The 22,197-nt window shown below is 43.4% G+C and overlaps 1 long non-coding RNA gene across 3 annotated transcripts; it reads left to right on the plus strand.

The window, feature by feature from the left end:
- Window positions 1-2,882: 2,882 nt before the first annotated feature.
- LOC140471543 (uncharacterized) lies at window positions 2,883-21,939 on the plus strand. Of its 3 annotated transcripts, XR_011957082.1 has the most exons (5): window positions 2,883-2,918; window positions 3,518-3,624; window positions 12,957-13,043; window positions 16,768-16,872; window positions 21,823-21,939. It is a non-coding gene; the product is annotated as an uncharacterized lncRNA (long non-coding RNA). The 3 variants fall into 3 exon arrangements; XR_011957081.1 differs by lacking the exons at window positions 2,883-2,918; window positions 3,518-3,624 and adding an exon at window positions 6,411-6,467; XR_011957083.1 differs by lacking the exons at window positions 2,883-2,918; window positions 3,518-3,624; window positions 21,823-21,939 and adding exons at window positions 6,411-6,467; window positions 19,910-19,973.
- The last annotated feature ends 258 nt before the right edge of the window (window positions 21,940-22,197 follow it).

The raw sequence follows: 22,197 nt of genomic DNA on the forward strand, positions 1-22,197 counted from the left end.
CCTGCATTTACCAATAATAATTTGGCAAGCTCGGAAATTTAAATAAAACAATACGAGCTTCACTGCTGCTCCAGTCGGGACATAAGCTCTGTGTGAAAAAATAACAATGTTCAGGTTTATTGCATACACTCTGAAACACGTGTTTCTTCTACAGATCCTGCAAGTTTCCCCAATGAACATAGTCCATCCAAATGGTGTTGGTAACTTTGGCCAGCTCATTTATTTCCTAGCTTCTATTTCCTGAAGAGTGACCAGAAGCAATTACTCTACATATGTGGGAACATTACCAACAAGGAGTTTTTCCTTCAGAATTGACTTCCATATATTCAGTGTCCAGAAAAGATAAAAAGCTTGTTACCTTTTATAGAGCAATGATTCAGTGGGAGTAAAATGCTAACCTTTTAATAATCAAGCAGCCTAAATTTTAAAAATGAACACTTCTTAATAGTTCACTAGATCCTAACGAAATATTTTGAGCAAAACAAATCACATGATACATAGTTATTCAGAGAACAAAACAAGTGTGTTCATTGAAGAACCTAGAGGAAAAGGTACTGAAATAATGTGAGTTTGATATACCTCAATCATCATTTCAAGTGCATTCTCTGCATAAATTCTCCTTTTACTCCTCGAAGTTTTAAACTTCTTGAATAATTGAGAGAATGAAGTCACAGTTGTACAACACAAAATCAGACCCTTCAGTCCAACTTGCCCATGCTGACCAGATATCCAAAATTAATCTACACCCATTTGCCAGCATTTGTTCCATATCCATCTTAAACCCTTTTCTACTGATTTATCAGTTCATTTTACTTTATCAGCACTTGAAATACTGACTCTTTTTTTCTCCCAACATTGGTTAAAGAAATCATAACTTCATTCATCCAAGTTAATTTTGTAATCTTTCACCAAGAAACAAGTGAGAGCAACATATAGCTGAGTGCAAAACAAAATACTGCAGCTGTGCGATATCTGGGAACTTTCTAAAGGTGAGGCACTGATACTTTGGTGTAACCTGCAGTCTGGCCAAATTGCAGCAAAAAGCTGTTCAATTTTATCTGCAAACTATTGAATGCAAAATCTTCCTTGCGCAATAATGAGGCAGCATTTGGGATGTCATTTTTAAAATATATTATTTTCAAAGTTACTCACAATTAAGAGTGATCACTTGTTGCTGTCTGCATAACACAGTACGAAAAGGAATTAACAGAAAATAAAACAGTTTTTTCTGAGTCACGAATTCATTGATATTGCATGGGTCCAGCATTTATAAGTAATATATTTTTTAAAATAAATGCAGATACATTTACTAACTATGTTGGAGTACAGTCAAGTTTCTTACTGAACAGTGACAGGATTGGACAGAGTCCACATGGATTTAAGAGAGGGGAATCATACTTAGCAAATCTACTGAAAGAATCTAGAGAGTCGAATATTAAAGTAAGAAATTGCAGGATATTTAGAAAAGCTTATCATTAAACATGGTCGACTGGGTTTTGTGAAAGAGAAACTATATTTGACAAATTTGCGACGGTTCATTGAGGAGATAACAAGCAGGGCTGATAAAGGGCAATCCAATGATGTTCTGTATTTGGATTTTAAAAATGCAAATGATAAGGTGCTACATAAAAGTTAATTGCACAATTTAGGAGCTGATGGGATCGGGGTAATGTATTAGAATGGACTGAGGATTGGTTAACCACACTGGCTGTTGCTGAGTCCTCACTTGGAGTACTGTATACAATGTTAGCTCCCATATTTGATAAAGGAGACCATTCAAAAAAGATTCACTTAGCTGCTTCGAGGACGAAAGGATTGACCAATCAAGAATAGATAAGTGGGATGATCTTATGTAAACAAGATTCTGACGAGCTTGACAGAGTAGATGTTGACTAGATCTTCTAGCACTAGTGAAGTCTCAAACCAGGGGACACTACAGAAGGGAACATTCATTTTGGAAAAAGTAAAGAATTTTTTTCTCTGTGAATGGCTAGAATTTTCTCGCCCAAACTTTTGTGAAAGTTAAATGGGGGAGTGGAATGGTTGGGTTACTCTTCAGAGGGTTGTTCCGGCTTGTTGGGCCGAATGGCCTGTTTCCACATAGTAGGGAATCTATGATTCTATCTCAAATTATTTTAAAAGAGGGTAGTAGATTTTTTAAATATTGAGCAGTTTTGGGCTATGCGAATCAAGCATAAAAGAGGTGTTGAGGTCTGGGTTGACCCAGCCATGATCTGATAGAATGGGGGAACAAGCTGAAAGGGATGAATTGTCTCCGCCTGCTCCGATTCCTTGAGGCTCCGTTTCATGTTTTTTTGACTCCAAAGAAGAGTGTGATACAATGTGCTAAAGATCTCAGATGTTGTGAAAATGGGGTGTTTATGTACTGGTTCAGATGGGATTGATTCATCAATCACAGCGATACAGTCATGAGTGGGAAGGGAATTCTCTCCATGAATAAAGGAAATCTACTGCAGAGCTCACACAAAGGGATCCTTCCCTTCAGTAAACTCTCCCATCACATTACCGCACGGTGGCACAGTGGTTAGCACTGCTGCCTCACAGACCTGGGTTCAATTCCCGCCTCACGCGACTAACTGTGTGGAGTTTGCACATTCTCCCCGTGTCTGCGTGGGTTTCCTCCGGGTGCTCCAAAGATGTGCAGGTCAGGTGAATTGGCTATGCTAAGTTGCCCGTAGTGTTAGGTAAGGGGTAAATGTAGGGGTATGGGTGGGTTACGCTTCGGCGGGGTGGTGTGGACTTGTTTCTACACTGTAAGTAATCTAATCTAATTGGTTGGTCCTCCAACCAATCAAAGTGAATGAAGGGCGGGGCTAAGGTAAACCATGTGATCACCCTTGCGCGCGGCGCAGAGTCGCTGTAATGAACACTCGGAAGTAATGGAGAGAAAGGATACGGTAAGGAAAGAAATAAACAGGGAAACGGGAGAAAAACTGTATTGCTATGAGCGGAGAGGTTTTACAAACAAATTGTGCACGTCGGAAAACACAAATTTGAATGCCCCAGTCCCGTGTTTGCAGTAAACGAGGAATTGTCTCAGCGGCTGCAGGCCTGAGTGAGCGCCGCCATCTTTATTCGGGGCAACGATTCACTGGACACGTGCGGAGCCACCATCTTTGTAGGGGGCAAGGTGCAGCCAGGCGCATGTGCAGCCTTTCTCGAGTTCAGAGTCATTGGGGTCAGAGCAGCCAATACTGCTCTGATTCACCTCTGGGCTCACTCATAACCACTTTGTCACTATCTATCTTCCTCAGTCTCGAATTTTTGGTCTGTTTACTATTGTATTATTACTTTTATAGACAAAGGGTATTTCACTGACCATGTGCTGCATTATTATCAGATTACTTTTTTCTTGAATATTTTTGACAGTCAAGAATTCTTTTTTCCAACAAGTGTATTTTCCTTCCATTTCTGACTATCAAATTCTGCACCATTTTCATTCCCTGTAATCTGTTTTGCACTGCCTGAAACATCAACTGTGTTCCTCCTTCCACAGATACCAGTGATTAATGCCAAAGCCCTGTTGCCTGTGGAGAGGGTGATGTTTGACTTTCTTGTACAGCTGCAGTTTGTGTGGTGGAGGTGCTCCTACAATGTGATTGGGTAAGTGGCATTATAGATTATTCATTCAGCAACAGTGATGATTTGAAAATAATGTCCAAATCAACAACAGTTTGTATTTTTATTATCATGCTTATAGTTTCACAAAAATACTATTGAGAACTTTAGACATAAGGCCAGAGATGGAGATATTAGGTCAGGTGACCAAAAGCATTGCCATAAAGCAGGTTTTGATGGATATCTTAAAGGTGGGAAGCAGACTTGTGAGATTTTGGCTGCGAATTTCAGACCATGCTGCTTCAGCAACTGTAGAAACAGCCACACAGGTGAAGTAATGAATTAACAAATGGTTGGGAGTCTCGAAGAAAATGGGTTGTCGAGGTCTCAAACTGTGTATGGTGCAAGGAGCTAGGGATTATCACAGCCAGGAATTAAATCAAATATGTGAATTTTAAATTGAGGGATATTGGCCAGGTGCTGGCAGGTGAGACTAGATTGGGTTGGGGTATCTGGTCGGCATGGACGGGTTGGACTGAAGGGTCTGTTTCCATGCTGTACATCTCTATGGCTGGATGCTGTTGATTATAATTAGGAGCCTTTTGATGAATCAACAAGCAGAGATTTAGACTTTCTTGAGATTACAGGGAGGTTGAATGTGGGAAGCTGGCCCTGAGTGTGTTTGGAAAATGAAGTCTGGAGATAACACACGATGGATGAGAGTTTTAGTAAATGAGCTGAGATGAGGGTGGAATCAGCTAGAATTAGTGATCTTGGAGTGGGACTGGGCTGTCACCCTCACCTCACCTCTGGGATTCAGCTGGTTGTCAGGTTGTGAATCAGGGCCGTAACACAATCGGGAGCTGAGTGACCCTGGTGGGGCCTAAAATGAGTGTCACTCAGCTGGCTGTTGCTGAGCAGCTGCTGCTTGGTAGCCCAGTTGATGACATCTTCCATCACTTTACTGCTGATCAAGTGTGGACTGATAGATGGAACTTGCCTGGGTTGGATTGCCCTGTGTTTTTGTATTGAACATCCCTGGGCAATGTTCCACATTGTCGGTAGATGCCAGTGCTGGAGCGGGACTTGGCTTGGTGGGTGGCAAGTTCTGGAGCACAAGATATCAGTATTATTGCCAGAATATTGGCAGGGCACGTAGCCTTTGCACTACTTAACCATTTCTTGATGTTATTCAAACTGAATCAAACTGGCTTAAAACTCACATCTGTGATGTTGGAAACCACTGGAGAAGGCTGAGATGGATCATACCACTTTGCACGTCTGACTGCAGATTGCTGCAAATGCTGTCATCTTATCTGGTGCATGGGTGTGTGAGGCCCCTCCATCAGTAAGGGTGGGGATATCTGTGATGCTTCCTCCAGTGAGTTGTTTAATTGTCCATCACCGTTCACTACTGGGTGTGGCAGAACTGCAGAGCTCCAATCTGTTCCATTGGATGTATGATCACTTAGCTCTGTTGCTTGCTGCTGATGCTGTTTGATATGCAGGTAGTTCTGTTTGGTAGCTTCACCAGGTTGGCACTTCATTTTTAAGTCTGCCTGGTGCTGCTCATGGCATGCCCTCCTTTCCTGTCCATTGTGATGGGTGAGAGCGGGATTTACAAACCCATGAGATTACAGATTGTGCTGGAGTACAGTTCTGCTGCTGTTGATGTCCCACAGTGCCTCAGAGATACCCAGTTTGAGATCCTACATCTCTTAGAAGTCTATCCCAATTAGAATGGTGATAGTGTCACTCAACATGATGGAGCTTTTTCTCAACTTTAAGGCAAGACTTTGTCTCCAAAAAAAATGTGATGGTCGCTCGTACTGATACTGTCATGGACAGATGTATCTGCCGCTGGTCAATTCATAACAATGAGATCAAGTACGTTTTTGCCTCTTGTTGGTTCCCTCACCACCTGCTGCAGATTCAGTTGAGCAGCTATATCCTTCAGGACCTGACCAGCTCAGTCAGTAATTCTGTTGCAGAGTTAGTCTCGATAGTGAACATTGAAATCCTGTACCCAGAGTATGTTTGACACCATTTTACTTCCTCAGTGCTTCCTTCAGATGTTGTTCAACATGAAGGAGAACTGATCCATCAGCCAAGGGAGGACGGTACGTGGTAATCAGAAGGAGCCATGAGACCTACTGGTCTCCGGAGTCAATGCTGTGTACTCCCAGGGCAAATCCTCCCTGTCTGTACACCACTGTGCCACCACCTCTGCCTGGTCTGTCCTGCCGGTGGGACAGGACATATCAGAGATTTCAGGAGAAAGTGAAGACTGCAGATGCTGGAGATCAGAGTCAAGGGTCTGGTGCTGGAAAAGCACTGCAGGTCAGGCTGATGATGGGCTTAGTCTTGAAACATCGATTCTCCTGCTCCTCGGATGCTGCCTGACCTGTTGTGCTTTTCCAGCACCACACTCTCGATATCTCGGGATGGTGATGGTGGTGTCTGGTCATTGTTTGTAAGGGATGATTCCATGAGTATGACTATGTCAGGCTGTTCCTTGACTAGTCTGTGAGACAGCTCTGCACATTTTGGCCCCAAAAACCATATGTTAGTGAGGAGGACGTTGCACCATCAAGAGAGCTGATTCTGTGGTTGTAATTTCTGGTGCCTTGTTAGTTGCCAACTGGTCCATCCAGTTTCATTCCTGTGTTGAGACTTTGCAGTGATTAATACAGTGAGTAGCTGGCTGGGCCGCTGTCAGGTTGGGAGGATTTTTTTCACCATTGACAATGGTTTCATGTAGATCAGGAGATTCCTAATACGTTGTTTTTTTTTTCTTGAATTCAGATTCCACCATCTGCCAAGATGGGATTCGAACCTGGACTTCAGTCGTTTGTTTTAATATTCTGGATAAAAGCTAAATACATCAGGTTTGTTCACTCATTTTAAATATCACTAACCCTGGTTTTGTTTCTTTGTAAAACACTGTCCATCGTCCTGTCTCCTCCATCCTCCCCTCCAACAACGAGTGAGGAGCACATGGAGTTTCTCTGTCACTAAGACTGAGATAATCCGATCTGCTCCTTCTCTCCCTCCCACTAGCCCACTGAGCCAAACTGCCTCACGTGGTGTTCCTGGTTTTTGTCCTAAACCTACATCTTTCTCCAGTCTCTTGTCAAGCCTTATCAGAGCTCACCTTGACCCTTTACCCTAATCTCGCTCAACTCACTTTCCAACTCTCTTTCCTCCGCTGCCGCCTCATCACTCCCCCTCGCCAATTCATAGATATTGTTCCTTGTTCTGTCTGTTGGTCTTTTTCTGGTTATGTCCTTCTCTCCCATTCTGTGAAAAACTAATATTTGACCTCACCGTTGTTGGAAAATCCTGCTCCATCTCCACTCTCCCTTTCCTTTCTGAATTCCTTGCATTTGGTGTCCCTCAACGATCTATCCTTGGTCTCTCCTGTATCTCACGTACATAGTGCCAGGAGGTGATATCATCTAAAAACACTGTGTTAGGTTTGACATGTACACTGCCGATGCCCAGCTCTCCCTCCCCATCATCCCTCTCCATTACTCCACTGTTACTCAGTCATCAAATTGTTTATCACATTCCCACTAGTCGATTAGCTGCAGTTTCCTCCAACGAAACATTGTCAGGGTTAAACCCATTGCCTTACCTTTACCTTTCTGCTGAGCCCCTCCCTCTCACTGGGAACTCTGAGGCAGAACGACACTCTTCACAATATTGCTGTTGTATCTGACCCCAAGGTGACGTTCTGATCAGACATCCACACAATCACAAACACCAGGAATTCCAATTTCTTAAACGTTGCTTTTCTCCACCTCACCCCAGCTCCATTGCTACTGACACCCCTTACCCGCGTCTGTGTCACCTTAAACTTGAATCCAAAACAGAACCCTTGATTCCGTGACTCATAATCTGGTTTCAGACTCCCCTCTCAGTATTTACCCTCAGACACATCCCCTCTGTATTTATCCTGTCAAACCCCTAAAGAATCCCATCTGTCTCAATGAGATCACCTCTCTTTCTCCAAAATCCAGTGAGTAGAGTCCCAACCTTTTCAGCCTTTATTTAAAAGATAATCCCTCCAAACCAGGGATCATCTCATTGAATCTTCCCTGAAATGCCTCCAATAAAGTGACACATTTCCTTATCTAAAGGGACCAAAACTGCTCTCATTCCTGCAGATATGGTGGTCTCACCAGCACTTCCACACGTTACTCTCTGGTATATACTCCAAACTCTAATACTGAAAAACTTTGAAACAAAACATTCCATTCCCCTTCCTGATTCCCTGTTGTAACTGTGTGGTAGCTTTCTGTGTTTCCTGAACAATTATCCTTGGTCCCTTTGTGGAAGGGGCAGATGGAGGAGACAGGATGATGGGCAGTGTTTTACAAAGAAACAAAACCAGGGTTAGTGATACTTAAAATGAATGAACAAACCTGATGTATTTAGCTTTTACCCAGAATATTAAAACAAACGGCTGAAGTCCTGATTCGAATCCCATCTTGGCAGATGGTGGAATCTGAATTCTACAGTTTCCACCATTTAAATAATACTTTGTTCTTTTATTATCTCCTCCAAAATGAGCAACTTCCCATTTTTCCCAAGTTACACCCCATAAGACCATAAGACCATAAGACATAGGAGTGGAAGTAAGGCCATTCGGCCCATCGAGTACACTCCGCCATTCAATCATGGCTGATGCGCATTTCAGCTCCACTTGCCAGCGTTCTCCCCGTAGCCCTTAATTCCTCTAGACAACAAGAACCTATCAATCTCGGCCTTGAAGACATTTAGCGTCCCGGCTTCCACTGCACTCCGTGGCAATGAATTCCACAGGCCCACCACTCTCTGGCTGAAGAAATGTCTCCGCATTTCCGTTCTGAAATGACCCCCTCTAATTCTAAGGCTGTGTCCACGGGTCCTAGTCTCCTCGCCTAACAGAAACAATTTTCTAGCATCCACCTTTTCAAAGCCATGTATTATTTTGTACGTCTCTATTAGATCTCCCCTTAATCTTCTAAACTCCAACGAATACAATCCCAGTATCCTCAGCCGTTCCTCATATGCTAGACCTGTCATTCCAGGGATCATCCGTGTGAATCTCCGCTGGACACGTTCCAGTGCCAGTATGTCCTTCCTGAGGTGTGGGGACCAAAACTGGACACAGTACTCCAAATGGGGCCTAACCAGAGCTTTATAAAGTCTTAGTAGTACATCTCTGCTTTTATATTCCAACCCTCTAGAGATAAGAGACAACATTGCATTCGCTTTCTTAATCACAGACTCAACCTGCATGTTTACCTTTAGAGAATCCTCGACTAGCACTCCCAGATCCCTTTGTGCTTTGGCTTTATTAAGTTTCTCACCATTTAGAAAGTAGTCCATTCCTATATTCTTTTTGCCAAAGTGCAAGACCTCGCACTTGCTCACGTTAAATTCCATCAGCCATTTCCTGGACCACTCTCCCAACCTGTCTAGATCCTTCTGTAGCCTCCCCACTTCCTCAGTACTACCTGCCTGTCTACCTAACTTTGTATCATCGGCAAACTTCGCTAGAATGCCCCCGGTTCCCTCATCCAAATCATTAATATATAATGCGAACAGCTGTGGCCCCAGCACCGAACCCTGCGGGACACCGCTCGTCACCGGCAGCCATTCTGAAAAAGAACCTTTTATCCCAACTCTCTGCCTTCTGTTAGATAGCCAATCCTCAATCCATCCCAGCAGCTCACCTCGAACACCATGGGCCCTCACCTTGCTCAGCAGTCTCCCGTGTGGCACCTTATCAAAGGCCTTTTGAAAGTCCAGATAGACCACATCCACTGGGTTCCCCTGGTCTAACCTACTTGTTACCTCTTCAAAAAATTCCAACAGGTTTGTCAGGCATGACCTCCCTTTACTAAATCCATGTTGACTTGTTCTAATCAGACTCTGTTCTTCCAAGAATTTAGAAACCTCATCCTTAATGATGGATTCTAGAATTTTACCAACAACCGAGGTTAAGCTGATTGGCCTATAATTTTCCATCTTTTGCCTTGATCCTTTCTTGAACAAGGGGGTTACTACAGCGATCTTCCAATCGTCCGGGACCTTTCCTGACTCCAGTGACTCTTGAAAGATCTCAACCAATGCCTCTGCTATTTCCTCAGCAACCTCTCTCAGAACTCTAGGGTGTATCCCATCGGGGCCAGGAGATTTATCAATTTTAAGACTTTTTAACTTTTCTAGCACTATCTCTTTCGTAATGCCAACCATACTCAACTCAGCCCCGTGACACCCTTTAATTTTTGGGATATTACTCCTGTCTTCCACTGTGAAAACTGACGCAAAGTACTTGTTAAGTTCTCCTGCTATTTCCTTATCTCCCATCACTAGGCTCCCTGCATCAGTTTGAAGTGGCCCAATGTCTACTTTTGCCTGTCGTTTGTTTCTTATGTACTGAAAGAAACTTTTACTATTATTTCTAATATTACTGGCTAGCCTACCTTCATATTTGATCCTCTCATTTCTTATTACACTCTTTGTTATCCTCTGTTTGCTTTTGTATCCTTCCCAATCTTCTGATTTCCCACTGTTCTTAGCCACTTTATAGGATCTCTCTTTTTCTTTAATACATTTCCTGACTTCCTTTGTCAGCCAAGGTTGTCTAATCCCTCCCCGGTTAATCTTTCTTTTCTTGGGAATGAACCTCTGTACAGTATCCTCAATTATACCTACAAACTCCTGCCATTTTTGCTCTAGTGTCTTCCCGGTTAGCCTCTGCTTCCAGTCTATTTTAGTCAGTTCCTCTCTCATGCCCTCATAATTACCTTTATTCAACTGTAACACCATTACATCAGATTTCGCCTTCTCCCTTTCAAACTCCAGACTGAACTCTACCATATTATGGTCGCTACTTCCTAAGGGTTCCCTTACTTTAAGATCTTTTATAGAGTCTGGTTCATTGCAAAGCACTAGGTCCAGAATAGCCTGCTCTCTTGTGGGCTCCATGACTAGCTGTTCCAAAAAGCCATCCTGTAAGCATTCCATGAATTCCCTTTCTTTAGATCCACTAGCAACATTATTTACCCAGTCCACCTGCATATTGAAGTCACCCATGATCAATGTAACCTTACCTTTCTGACATGCCTTCTCTATTTCCCGGTACATGTTGCGTCCCTGGTCCTGACCACTGTTAGGAGGTCTGTACACAACTCCAATTATGGTTTTTTTGCCTTTGTGGTTCCTCAATTCCACCCACACAGACTCCACATCATCCGACGCTATGTCATTCAATACCATAGATTTAATTTTGTTCTTAACTAACAAGGCAACCCCACCCCCTCTGCCCACCTCTCTGTCTTTTCGATAAGTCGAAAAACCATGGAGGTTTAACTGCCAGTCCTGACCCCCCTGTAACCAAGTCTCTGTGATGCCTACTACATCATAATCATTCACTATTATCTGTGCCATTAATTCATCGGCTTTGTTATGAATGCTACGAGCATTCAGGTAAAGTGCCTTAATGCTAACTTCCTTATTAGAGATGTTGTAAGTCATATGTCCTAAGTTATCCTTGCTTTTTTCTGCATTCTCAGTCTGCCTCAATTTTAAATCCGCCTGGAAACATGCTATCCTGCTGCTTATCTTTCTGCTTATCTTAGCCGCCTTCCGGACTTATATACTCACTTTTCCGTCCCGGCTGCCCCTCTGCTCGCCGTCACTTCCTCTGCAGCTCCCGCTCTTTCTGTGGAGAGAGGGGGAAAAAAAAACACCGCTGCCCGCTACAGGTAAGCAATTTTAAAACAAACTGTATTACCTTTGCTGTAGTCTTGTTACCCCCTTCTCCTGTGCATCTCTCTCTTTTCATAATCCTCTTCGACCTTTACAGTTATGCCTTTTCTAGGAGATATCCCCCCTTCCCATTCTTCCAAGCATTTACTAGGAGCACTGGGCAGTGGGAAGCAGGCAGAGCTGCTATCATTTTAGGGATACGCTTTGGAGTGATTGAGAGGATCTTCCTACCCATTGGTCAGGATGGAGACAACGTGCCCATCGTTAGGCATTAGCCGTTCACACCCGTGTCTTATTGATGAGGCAGAGCGGCAGCACGGAATGAAAGAAAAGAAAGTCATTCTTGTTCCCCATATCTCACTGACGCTTGGATCATTTTCTCCAATGTGTCAAAGAACAGCTGTGTTCAGTCACATGAGATCTCAAGTTGGAATCTCCTAGAAACCCACAGATTTCCCTCTGAGTTGACTGCTAATGTCGTCATGGGTAATATGTACAGTAATCCTGGGCCACGAGGAGGGGATGGTGTGAGTTTCTAACTTGAACTGATAGTGACAGATTTTATAAACTTGTATTAGTAATCTCAGTAAATATTCTGCTAAACTCTGATTGAATTACTCAGTATATCAGGATCTGGATATTCGCATTGTGTGTGTGAGTATTGTGTTCCAGATCAATCCCATTTGCTGCTTAAAAACTCTCCTCTGAATCATCGCATTCTCTCAAAAGGTCTCCCCAAACCTTCAATGTGTCATGTAATCCTTTTATGATGACCTGATGAGTGTAAGGTTTATTACTCGAATGTGTAATTTTTGTATAAGGATGTCTCCGAGAGGGAGCAGAATATTCTTAAAGGGGAGAATAACCATTTTGAGGGGAGGCTGTTGTTTATTGGTATCAATGACATAGGAATAAAAGAGTTCACATTATTGGATCATTGGAATCTCTTGTGGGGTAGAATTGACCTCCATCCGAAGGTTGGATTGTCCTGGCACTGGAAGGGAACAGTTGCTAGTGCTATTCAGGAGGCATTAAACCAGTGAAGGAATGTGGGTAAACCCAGAGAGAGAGTGAGGGAAGAGCTCAGTCTGACGCTGGTACAGTTCAGACGTCAAACAGTCAAGGCAGACAAGGGCAAGGCACAGAATGAGCAGTTTCACTGCATTTATTTCAATGCAGGAGGCCCGATAGGTCGGGCAGAGGAGCTCAGGGTATGGTTTTGAACATCGCACTGGGATATTATAGCAATTACAGAAGCATGATTTGATGATGGATAGGACCAGCAGCTTAATGTTCCACTGTATAGATGCTATAGCAAAGATAGAAAGGGGGCAACAGAGCAGGGGGAGAGGTATTTTTGATAAGGGATAACATTACAGCTGGGCTTCAAGAGGGTATTCCTGGGAGTACATCCAGGCAGGTTATACAGGTGGAACTGAGAAATAAGAAAGGGATGATCTCCTTATTGGGACGGGACTATGGACCCCCCCCCCCCCCCACCCTTCCCCAATAGTCAGCAGGGAGTTGAGAAGCAAATTTACTAAGAGATCACTTATCTGTAAGAACAGTATGGTTGGGTACAAGACTTGACTTTCTTTGTTATTCATTCACAGGATGAGGGTGTCACTGGCTGGGCCCAAAGGGCAGTAAAGAGTCAACCACATTGCTGTAGGTCTGGAGTCACATGTAGGCCAGACCAGGTAGGGATGGCAGATTCCTTCCCTGAAGGATATTAGCGAATCTGATGAGGTTTTTTTTTCGCAATAATCAACAATGGATTCATGGTCTTTAATAGATTCTTAATTCCAAATTTTTATTGAATTCACAGTCCACTGTCTGCCGTGACGGGATCCAAACCCTGGACCCCAGAATGTTATCTGGGTGTCTGGGTTATCCATCTAGTGATAATCTCGCTAGGCCATTTGGCAGGGTGAGTGACTGAGGTATCCATGGGGCAGCACATCAGCACCAAAGATCCCATGGTCTCTGTGGAAGATAGAAAGGGTTGGGGAAGGAGCTATATCCCTGGTGGTGGGGTCTGACTGTAGGTAGCGGACATAGCAGAGGTTAATGGAGATTAGTGGGTGGCAGGTGAGGACCGGGGGATTATATTCTTATTGTGGTTGGAGGGGTGGGGGGAAGTCGGAGGTACAGGAAGTGGAGGATATGTGTTGGAGTGCATTGTTGATCAAGTAAGAGGGAAATCCGGTCCTTGAAAGAGGAAACCTTTCTGGGATGTCCTGGAGTGGAATTGCTTCTCCTGGGAGCAGATATGGCAGAGGCGGAGGAATTGGGAGTACAGGATCACGTTTTTACAGGAATATACTCGAGGGTAATCAGGAGTGCAAAAAGGGGACTTGAAATATCTCTAGGAAATAGTTTAAGGAGAATCCAAAGAGATTCTACAAATACATTAAGGATAAAATAATAACCAGACAGAGAATAGGACCCCTTAACGATCAACAAGGCCATCTGTGGAACAACAGGAGGTGGGAGAAATACTATGCTATTCTATTCTAGAGAGTTTGGGGAAATAAATAGTGATAACTTGAAAAGTGTCTATATTACAGAGGAGGAAGTACTGGATGTCTTAAACAGTAGCAAGGTGGATAAATCCCTGGGACCTGATCAGGTGTATCCCAGAAATTTGTGGAAAGCTAGGAAGGTGTTGGCAGTGCCCCTCCCTAAGGTATTCATATCATTGTTTGTGACAGGTGAGGTGCTGGAAGATGGGTGCCATTATTTTAAAAAGGTGGTAAGGAAAGGCCAGGGAACAAGAGAACAGTCAACCTAACGTCAGTGGTAGGTAAGTTGTTGGAAGGGATTCTGAGGGACAGGATTTACATGTATTTGGAAAGATGAGGATTGATTAGGGATAGTTAACGTGGCTTTGTGTGTGGGAAATTCTCTCTAACTTGATTGAGTTTTTTTGAAGATGTGACAAAGATGATTGATGAAGACAGACTGTGGACGTTGTCTGTATGGACATTGAATGATGTTCCACAAAGCAGACTGGTTAGCAAGGTTAGATAACATGAACTGTTGGGAGAACTCGCCATTTGGATACAAAACTGGCTTGAAGGTAGGAGGCAGAGGGTGGTGATGGAGGCTTGCTTTGCCGACTGGAGGCCTGTGAGCAGCATTGTCCTGCTGGAATGGATATTGGGTCCTTAAATAAATGAGTTGGATGTGAATATATGAGATATGGTCAGTGGGTTTACAGAAGACACCAAAATTGGAGGTGTAGTGAACAATGAAGAAGGTTAGTTCAGAATGCAACAGTATCTTGACCAGATGGGCCTTTGGAGTGAGGAATGGCAGACTGGGCTCAATTTAGACAAATGTAAGCTGTTGGATTTTGGAAAGGCAAATCAGAGCAGGTCTTGTACACTTCATGGTAAAGTACTTGGGAATGTTGCTGAACATAGAGACCATGGAGTGCAGGTTCATTGTTCCTTGAAAGTAGAGTCGCAGGCAGGCAGACTCGTGAAGGTGGTGTTTGGTATGCTTATATTTATTGGTCAATACATTGAGTACAGAAGCTGGGACATCAAATTGTGGCTGGACAGGACATTGATTAAGCCATTTCAGGAATTATGTTTTAAGTTCGAAATTCCCTGTTCTGGAAAGGATGTTGTGAATCTTGAAAGAGTTCAGACAAGATTTACAAAGACTTTGCTAGGATTGGAGGATGTGGGCTACAGGGAGAGGGTGAATAGGCCAGGGTTAATTTCCCTGGAGAGTCAAAGACTGAGAGGTGACTTCATGGAGATTTATAAAATCATAAGGGGCATGGATAAGGTGAACAGCCAGGGTCTTTTCCCCCCAGTTATGTGGGTTCAAAACAAGATCACATGGGCTAAAGTTGAGAGGGCAAGGATTTAAAATGGATCTAAGGGGCAAAGTTTTCAAGCTGTGTGAGGTGTATGTGTGGAATGAGCTGCCAGATGAAGTAGTGGAGGCTGATACAATTACAACATTTGAAAGGCATCCGATTGGGTACGTGAATAGGAGGAGTTTCCAATGATATGGACCAATAGCTGGCAAATGGGGCTCCATTTGTTGAGGATTCCTGGTTGGCATCGACCAATTGGACCAAAGGTCTGTTTCTGTGCTGTACATCTCTATGACACTAATAAATGAAAATAAGATGTGTTCCTCTTTTGTGGAGAGCTAGCAGAAGCACAGATAATTGTCCTTGGAGCTGAGAAGGTTAAGCAGTGATTTTGACCAGGTGCAAATTTGTTTCTAGGATCTCTAAGCTGCAGAGAGAGGGGAATTGTTAACAATGTCACAATTTTAGTAACTATTTTCAGGTAATTGGCAAATAATATGTGAACATTATTTTATTCAGTAAGTTCTGAGTATCTGGAACAGTCTGAATGGCAGCTGGACACAGACTCAGCAGTTATTCATAAACAGATTTGGAATTTTACTTTTTAAGGGAAGATTTGGGGGGCTATGGGCAAATGGGAAGGGAATTGGGACAGATTTGCAGCATCTCCAGAGGGAGAGGGTACATCCCAAATGGGCTGAATAGCCCCAGCCTCTGTGCTCTGTGATACTGCCCCCATTGACTGTGAATGTTAAAGCTCATCCCAGGGCAGAGAGAGGGAGGATCCCACCACTCACCTCACAATGGGCCCCGAATGATTGATATCAGCGCAGGTCAATAGGGGGCAGAGGGCAGTACTGGAGGACCAGGTCGTACCAGTTTGTCCTCCAACCAATCGGAGTGAATGAGGACATCCTCAAGGCTGGAACTAAAGAAAGGCACATATCGCAGAGATCTGAGAAACTGGAGGACATGAGATAGGGAGCGTTCTGTGGCTGGTGAGGAATTATATAAATAAGGAAGAATTGTGAGGCTGGATGAGGTGACAGTGATCTGGAGAGTTGAGGATGGAGGAATTTAGAGTTAGTGAGGATTAGAGCCATAATGTTATACAGCAAGGAAACAGGCCCTGTGGTCCAACCAGTCCATGGCGACCATAATTCCAAACTGAACTAATTGTACCTGCCTCCGCTTGGTCCACATCCATCCAAATATTTCCTAGTTATGTACTTATCTGAATGTCTTTTAAATATTGTAATTGTATTCACAGCTACCACTTCCTCTGGAAGTTCATTTCACACGTATAAATTTTTTTTAAAACCCTAATGTTTTTTCTCAAATCTTTCTAATTTCTTCTCAAAACGAATGCACCCGAGATTTGAATCCCCCTCTCCCCCAGCTATTCACCTTATCTACACTCTTTCTGATTTTGTAAACCTCTAATAAGGTCACCCCTCAACTCGTGCACGCCAGTGAAAAAAATTTCCAGCCTATCCAGCCTCTCCTTAGAACACAATCCCTCCATTCATGGCAACATCCTGGTAAATCTCTTCTGAACCTGCTCCAATTTAATATCCTTCCTATAACAGCACAACCTGAACTGGACAGAGTATTCCAGAAGAGGCCTCCCCAACGTCCTGTACATCCTCAACATAACGTCCCAACTCCTGGACTCAAAGGTCTGAACAATGAAGGTAGGTGTGCTAAGCAAAGCACCTTCTTCACCACCCTGTCTACATGTAACACAAACTTCAAAGACGTGAAGCTCTCAGTCTCTTTGTTCCCATATCACTACTCAAGGCCCTATTTTTATTGAGTGTAAGTCCTACCCTCGTTTGTTTTGTCAGGATGTTATATTTTGCATTTATTCCAATCCAAAAAAATTTTGAATATAATTAAGAGGGAAATCAGGAGGGAAAAAAGGGCCGTGAGATAGCTTTGGCGCATAGGGTTAAGGATAATCCAAAGGGCTTTTGTAAATACATGAGGAACAAAAGGCTAACTAGGGAGAAAATAGAGACCCTCAAAGATCAGCAAGGCAGCCATTGTGTGGAGCTGCAGGCGATGGGCGAGATAGGAAACAAGTATTTTGCATTAGTGTGTACTGTGAAGAAGTACTTGGGAGATATAGAATGTGGGGAAATAAATGGTGACATCTTGAAAAATGTCCATATTACAGAGGAGGAGGAGGTGCTCAATGAGTGGCTAAGGAGCTGGTGCAGGGGAAAAGGATTCACGTTTTTTGGATCGTTGTGATCTCCTGGAGTAGAGTTGACCTGCATAAGAAGGATGGATTGTACCTGAATTGGAAGGTGTCTAATATCGAGGCAGGGAGACTTGCTGGTGATACTCGGGAGGCATTAAACCAGTGAGGGAGTGGGTGTACACCCAAGAAGGTAGTGAGGAAAGAGATATGTCTGTGGCTGGTATAGTTCAGAAGTCAAATAGTCAAGGCAGGCAAGGGCAAGGCACAGAATGAAGTCGGACTGAGCAGTTGCACTGCATTTACTTCAATAGAAGAGGCCTGACAGGGAAGGCAAATGAGCTCAGGGTATGGTTTTGAACATGGCACTGGGATATTATAGCAATTACAGAGGCATCACTCAGGGATGGATAGGACTGGCAGCTTAATGTTCCAGGGTATAGATGCTATAGGAAGAATAGAAAGGGGGAGAAGGAAGGAGGGGGGTGGCATTTTTGATTCGGGACAGCATTATGTTTTTGCTTAGGGAGGATATTCCTGGGAGTACGCCCAGTGAAGGTATTTAGGTGGAACTGGGAAATAAGAAAGGGATGATCACCTTATTGGAGTTTTCTGCATGGATCTCGTCTGGGTCCTCTGGTTTCCTCCCACAGTCCAAAGATGTGTAGGGTAGGTTGGATTATCCAGGCTGAATTGCCCACAGTGTTGTGGGATGTGCCCATTGGGGGGATTTTGCAGGCTGAATTACCCATAATGTTCAGAGATGTGTAGGTTGGGTGGCCCTGGGAAATGCAATGTTCTAGGGGGAAGTTTGGAGGCTCTCAGGGTCAGTAGTAATATATGGGCTGAATGACCTGAAAACACAGTTTGGAATTCTGATATTTCTACTAGTTTTAAAATAGTTACAGAAAATAATACACCAGATCTAAACGTTAAGGTTCTGAATTGGACAAAGGCCAATTTTGATGGCACAAGGCAAGAACTTTCATCTGGCCCCTCAAGCCTGCTCTGCCATTCAATAAGATCAGAGCTGATCTTTTCATGGCCTCAGCTCCACATTCCTGCTCTCTCACCATAACCCTTAATTCTTTTCCTGTTCACAAATCTACATTTTGCCTTAAAGGCATTCAAGTTGATAACGTCAAATGCTGCACTCGGCAGGGAATTCCACTGATTCACAACCCTTTAGCTGAAGAAGCTCCTCCTGAACTCAGTCCTAAACCTGCTCCCCCTTATTTTGAGGTTATGCTCTAGTTTGACCCGCCCCCAGAGGAAATAGCCTCCCTGCTCCAAGCTTATCCACTCCCTTCATAATTTTATTTTTTTCCTCTCCAACCTCCTATTCTTCTAAATTACAATGACTATCAAACCAGTTTTCTCAATCTCTCCACATATACCAACCCTCTCAACTCCCAACTCAAACTAGTGAACCTCCTCTGTGCCAGTACATCCTTGCTAATGTAACGGGACCAAACCTGTACACAGTACTCCAGGTGTGGCCTCCCCAGCACCCTGTACAGCTACAGCATAACCATCCCTCTAGCAATGAAGGACAATATTCCCTTCACTGCCTTAACTACCTGCTGCACCTGCAAACCAACTTCCTGTGATTCATGCACAAGGACACCCAGCTCCCTCTGCACAGCAGCCTGCTGCATGTTTTCACTATTTCATCAGTTAGCTGTTAGTCCGACCAAAATGGATGACCTCACATATCCCACCATTGTCATCCATCTGCCAGACCCTTACCTACTCACTTAACCTATCTGTATCCCTGTGCAGACTGACAGTGGCCTCTGCAGACATTGCTCTACCTCATCTTTGTATCAAATATGAACTCTGACACTGTACACTTGGTCCTCAACTCCAAAACATTTGTGTAAATTGCAAACAGTTGTAGTGCCAACACTAATCCAAACACCCATTTATCCCCATTCTTTATTTTTTGTTGGTTAACCAATCCTGTATCAATGATAATACATTACCCATAATGCTGTGCATCTTTACCTTATACAGCAGCCTTTTGTGTGGCAACTTATCGAATACCTTCTGGAAATCCAGATACACCACATCCACCAAGTCCACTTTGTCCAATGCGCTCATTGTATCCTCAAATAATACCAGTAAATTCTTAAACGTGACCTGCCTTTCATGAATCCATGCTGTTTTTGCAAAATGAGACAATTTCTACCCAGATAACTCACCACTACTTCCTTGAGAGATTCAAGCATTTTCTCCCCTCAAAAGTTAAGCTAACGGGTCCTTTTTGAAAAATAGTGGCACCACATTTGCAGCTTCCAGTCTTTCAAAACCATCCCAGAATCCAACAAATTTTAAGTGAATTATCACAAGTCTATTTGTTATTCACCACCCCCTCCAACCACTACCCCCGCCATCTACTTTAGTCCCTGAGATGCAATCCATCAGAGCCAGGAGACCCATCTACCTTTAGGCTGTTAACTTTCCCAACATTACCTCTTTACTGGGAATGATTGCATCTCTGTCCTCATCTGCCATTGCTTCCATAGGCCTGCGACAACAAGAGTACAAAGACAGTATGTTCCTGTTAAGGCCAAGGCTGGAAGGTGTAGGGAATGCTGTGTATCGGAAGAAATTGAGGGCCTGGTCAAGAAAATGAAGGAGGCATATGGCAGGTACAGAGAGCTGTTTTTGTGTGAATCCCTAGAGGAGTATAGGGGCAGTAGGAGTAGACTCGAGGTAAACCAGGAGGGCAAAAAGGGGACATGAGATAGCTTCAGGAAATAGGTTTAAGGAGAATCCAAAGTGATTGTACAAAAACATTAAGGACAAATGAGTAAGCAGGCAGAGAATAGGTACCCACAAAAATTATCAAGGTTGTCTGTGGAACCACAGGAGGTGAGAGCGATTCTGTATGAGCGGAGAGGTTTTACAAACAAACTGTGCACGTCGGAAAACACAAATTTGAACGTCCCAGTCTCTTGTTTTCAGTAAACGGTGAATTGCCTCAGTGTAGCTGCAGGCATGGGTGCGTGCCGCCATCTTTATTCGGGGCAAAAATTCACTGGACACGTGTGGAGCCGCCAGCTTTGTAGGGGGCAAGGTGCAGCCAGGCGCATGTGCAGCCTTTCTCTGGTACAGAGTCATTGGGCAGGATTTACACAGAGCACATTCAAACTCCGAGAAATGGATGTTTATTTCTGGATTTGTTTCGTCATTCATTTAAATGATTTGGTATCATAAATGAGTTTGCAGGTCATACAAAATGGGAGGTATTGTGGATAATGAAGAAGGTTACCTCAGATTACAATGAGATATTGATCAGATGGGGTTTCATTTAGAGAAATGTGAGGTGCTGCATTTTGGAAAAGCAAATCAGGGCAGGACTTATACACTGAATGGCAAGGCCCTGAAGACGTTTGCGCAACAAAGAGACCTTGGACTGTAGGATCATAGTCCTTGCAAGTCAAGTTGCAGGTAGATAGGATGATGAAGAAGGTGTTCAGTGTATTTTCTTTCTTTCGTTCGAGCATTGAGTATAGGATGTGGGAGGTCATGTTGCTGTACAGGACATTCGTTAGGCCACTTTTGGAATATTGTGTGCAGTTCTGGCCTGCCTCCAATCAGAAGGGTGCTGTGAAACTTGAAAGGTTTCAAAAAGGACTTACAAGGATGTTGTTAGGGTTGGAGGATTTGAGCTACAGGGTGAGGTGTAAAAGGCTGGGGCTGTTTTCTGCTGAGTGGTGATGTTATGGAGGTTTATACAATCATGATGGGAATGGATAGAGTAAATGAACAAGGTGTTTTCCCTGGAGTGGTGGTGTCCAGAAGTAGAGGGCATTGCTTTAGGGTGAACAGATAAAATTTCAAAGGGCCCTAAAGGACAACTCTTTCATGCAGTGGGTGGAATGAGTTGCAGAGGAAGTGGTAGAGGCTAGTACAATTAAAACATGTTAAAGGCACCTAAATAGACACATGATATGATTAGGAAGCATTTACATGGATATAGGCCAAGTGCTGGCAAATGGGAATAGACTAGGTTCGGATACCTGTTTGGCAAGGATGAGTTAGACTGAAGGGTCTGTGTCGGTGCTATACATCTCTATGACTGTGGGATCATAACAGCTTATACTGCTCTGCTTCATCTCTGGGTTCCCTCATGACCACTTTGTCAATATCTAGCTTCCTCAATCTCGAACAATGGGTGTATTTTTGGTCTGTTTGGTATTTTACTATTATTTTTACAAACATTTCTGTAAGTTAATTTTTCACTGCCGCCCAGCCCCTGACCATGTGCTGCTTATCAATATTTTCTGGAAAATCTTTAACAGTCAAGAATTCCTTTTTCTAATAAGCAAGTGTATCTTCCTTCCATTTCTGACTATCTCATTCTGCACCATTTTCATTCCCTGTGATCCGTTGTGCACTCCCTGAAACATCAACTGTGTTTCTCCTTCCACAGATCCCAGTGATTAATGCCAAAGCCCTGTTGCCTGTGGAGAGGGTGATGTTTGACTTTCTTGTACAGCTGCAGTTTGTGTGGTGAAGGTGCTCCCACAATGTGGTTGGTTAAGAGACATTACAGAGTATTCATTACAGCAACAGTAAAGATCTGAAGATAATGTCCAAATCAACAACAGTTCATATTTTTATTGTCATGCTTATAATTCCACAAAAATATTATTGAGAATTTTAAACATAAGGCCAGAGATGGATGATATTAGGTCAGGTGACCAAAAGCATTGTCAAATAAGCAGGTTTTGAGGAATGTCTTAAAGGAGGAAAGCAGACCTGAGAGGTTTTAGCTGCAAATTTCAGACCTTGTTGCTTTGGCAAC

Source organism: Chiloscyllium punctatum, unplaced genomic scaffold (assembly GCF_047496795.1).
Source record: "Chiloscyllium punctatum isolate Juve2018m unplaced genomic scaffold, sChiPun1.3 scaffold_105, whole genome shotgun sequence".
In the NCBI taxonomy this organism is placed as follows: domain Eukaryota; kingdom Metazoa; phylum Chordata; class Chondrichthyes; order Orectolobiformes; family Hemiscylliidae; genus Chiloscyllium; species Chiloscyllium punctatum.